General features: G+C 37.7%; 1 protein-coding gene across 1 annotated transcript in view; it reads left to right on the top strand.

Moving 5' to 3' along the window:
• The window catches only part of OXCT1 (3-oxoacid CoA transferase 1), a 251,550-nt gene that overhangs the window by 227,157 nt on the left and 21,537 nt on the right, over positions 1 to 2,856 (top strand). The gene's annotated exons all lie outside the window — the stretch shown is intronic.

The raw sequence follows: 2,856 nt of genomic DNA, 5'->3' as shown, positions 1-2,856 counted from the left end.
TTTGAGTTATGGTGTTGGAGGAGAATATTGAAAGTGCCGTGGGCTGCCAAAAGAACCAATAGATCTGTTTTAGACGAAGTGCAATCAGAGTGCTCCTTGGAGGCCAAGATGGCTAAACTTTGTCTCTCGTACTTTGGATATATTGTCAGGAGGGAACAGTTGCTGGAGAAGGATATCATATTTGGTAAGATAGAGGGTTAGAGAAAAAGAGGAATACTCCCAACAAGATGAATTGGCCAAGTGGCAACATTGATGGACTCAAGCGTGGCAACAGTAGGTTGGCCCAGGATTGGACATTGTTTAATTCTGCTGTGCCTAAGGTCGCTATGAGTCAGTACCGACTTGATGGCACCTAACAACAACAACATGGCTTCTGACTTTCTCGCCAATTAATTTCTAAGCCTCATGATTCTGTCCCTTAAGGTATTAAAATGTTTCGCTTCCGCTACTGTCATATTTGAAATTACAAAATATGTGTATCCTTCATTTGAAGAAAAACTTGGTGTGTGAAAACTCAGCAGATAAATATATCAGTGGAATATCTAGTTAAGAAATCCACACAAAGTTTTCTTAAAGGAAATAATACTGTAAGATAGAGAATTGCCGTTGAATTTAAGTTGTTGTTAGTTACTGTTGAGTTGGCCCCAATTTATGGCAACCTGTGATGCTGTGGGTTAATGCGCTGGACTGCAAAGTCAGTTTGAACCACAAGGTCCATGGTTCAAGCTCACCAGTTCCTCCTCGGAAACTCTATACAGGGTTGCTATGGGTCAGAACCTACTTGACAGCCCTTAACAACAACAACAACAACAACAACAATGTATAACAGAATAAAACATGCTGTTCTGGCATCAGACTCACAATCTTTGGTATGTTTGAGCCCATTTTTATAGCCACCGTGTCCATCCATCTTACAAAGTTTTCCACTGATGATTCTGGACAAATCACCGACTGCCCACCTAAGGGAGGTTGAGAGAATGATTCAGTTCATTTGAAGTTAATTACAACTAAAAGTTGATATTTATGAAAAGAAAGAAAGGGATTTGATTCTCACACACCTATTTTTAAGAATTTTTAAAAACTTTTTATTGTGAATTGAGTGAAGGCCATCAGCTTTACATTTAACAAATTATACGCTTTGTTTCATCTTAATGATCACAATCCCCTCCCTACAACGACAATATCCCATTTCCTCCCTGTGGCTCCCCATTTACATTTTATATTTCACAAATAAACAAAGCAAACATATTTCATGTGCACATACAAAACAAAAAAATATATTCATTGAAATGTCACACATACCTGATTAAGAACAAACCTACTAGTTAAAATCAAATGTATTTACTATGAGAAGAAAATGGATTAGTGTTGCTGTTAAGCAGTCTAAAGGAAGTAAGATAAAAACAAAGCCTGTTGTTGTTAGGAGCTGTTGATTCAGTACTGATTTATACTGAATTGATGCACAACATAACGAAACACTGCCCGGTCCTGTGCCAGCCTCACAGTCATTGCTACGCTTGAGTCCATTGCTGCTGCCACTGTGCCAATTCACTCGTTGGGGTTCTTCTTCTTTTTGGCTGATGCCCCACATTACGTAGCATGATGTCTTTCTCCAGGGACTGGCCTCTCCTGATAATATGTATGAAGTATAAGCAACGAAGTCTGTCCATGCTGAATTGTAAGGAGCATTTTGGTAGCACGTCTTCCAACACAGATTGGTTTGTTCTTTTGGCAGTCCACGGTACTTTTAATAGTCTCATCCTAACACCATAACTCCAATGTATCAATTATTCTATGGTCTTTATATTTACTGTACAACTTTCACATGCATATGAGTTTAATGTAAATATTATTACTTGGGTCGGGGGCACTTTAGTCCTCAAACTGACATCTTTACTCTTGAGCACTTTAAAGAAGTCTTGTGCAGCAGATTTGCCTAATGCAATGCATCATTTGATTTCTTGACTGCTGCTTCCATGAGTGGTGTTAGTTGCTCTGAGAAAATGAAGTCTTTGACAACGTTAATCTTTTCTTCATTTATCTTAATGTTATTTATTGGTCCAGTGGTGAGGATTTTTGTTTTCTTTATATTGAGGTACAACCCATACTGAAGGCTATGGTCTATAATCTTCATCAGTAAGTATTTTAAATCCTCTTCGCTTTCTGCAAGCAAGATTGTATAATCTGTATATCCAAAGTTTTTAATGATTTTTCCTTCTACCCTTGTATAGTGAAAGAATACAACTCTGGCACACACCTTTTCTCATTTAAACCATTCAGTGTTCCCTTGTTCTGTTCGAACAGCTGCCTCTTGGTCCATGTTTACAATTAAGTGTTCCAGAATACTTATGTTCTACAATGTTGTCCATAGCTTGTCATGATCCACACAATCAAAAGTCTTTGTTTAGTCAATAAAGCACATGTAAACATCTTTCTGGTATTCTCTGCTTTTAACCAAGATCTATCTTACTGTTGTCACCAATTATATCTTTCGTTCCACATCCTCTTCTGAACCCGTCTTAAACCTCTGGAAGTTCCCTGTGAATATACTGTTGCAGCCATTTTTGAATTAACATTAGCAAAATTTTACTTTCATAATTACATGGGATAATAATTATATTGTCTGATGATTTCTGCTTTCTGTTGCATCACCTTTCTTTGGAATGGGCACAAGTATGGATTTTTTCCAATCAATTGGCCAGGTAACTGTCTTCCAAATTTCTTGGTATAGATAAGTGAGTGCCTCCAGTGCCACATCAGTTTGGTGAAAGATTTCAATTTGTATTCTACCAATTCACTGTTCTTTGCCAATGCCTTCAGTGCACTTTGGACTTCTTCCTTCAGTATCATTTGGTT

The sequence above is a fragment of the Chrysochloris asiatica genome, unplaced genomic scaffold (genome assembly GCF_000296735.1).
Source record: "Chrysochloris asiatica unplaced genomic scaffold, ChrAsi1.0 scaffold00487, whole genome shotgun sequence".
In the NCBI taxonomy this organism is placed as follows: Eukaryota; Metazoa; Chordata; class Mammalia; order Afrosoricida; family Chrysochloridae; genus Chrysochloris; species Chrysochloris asiatica.
The sequence above is the reverse complement of the archived record's forward strand: the minus strand, read 5'-3'. Positions and strand labels throughout refer to the sequence as shown.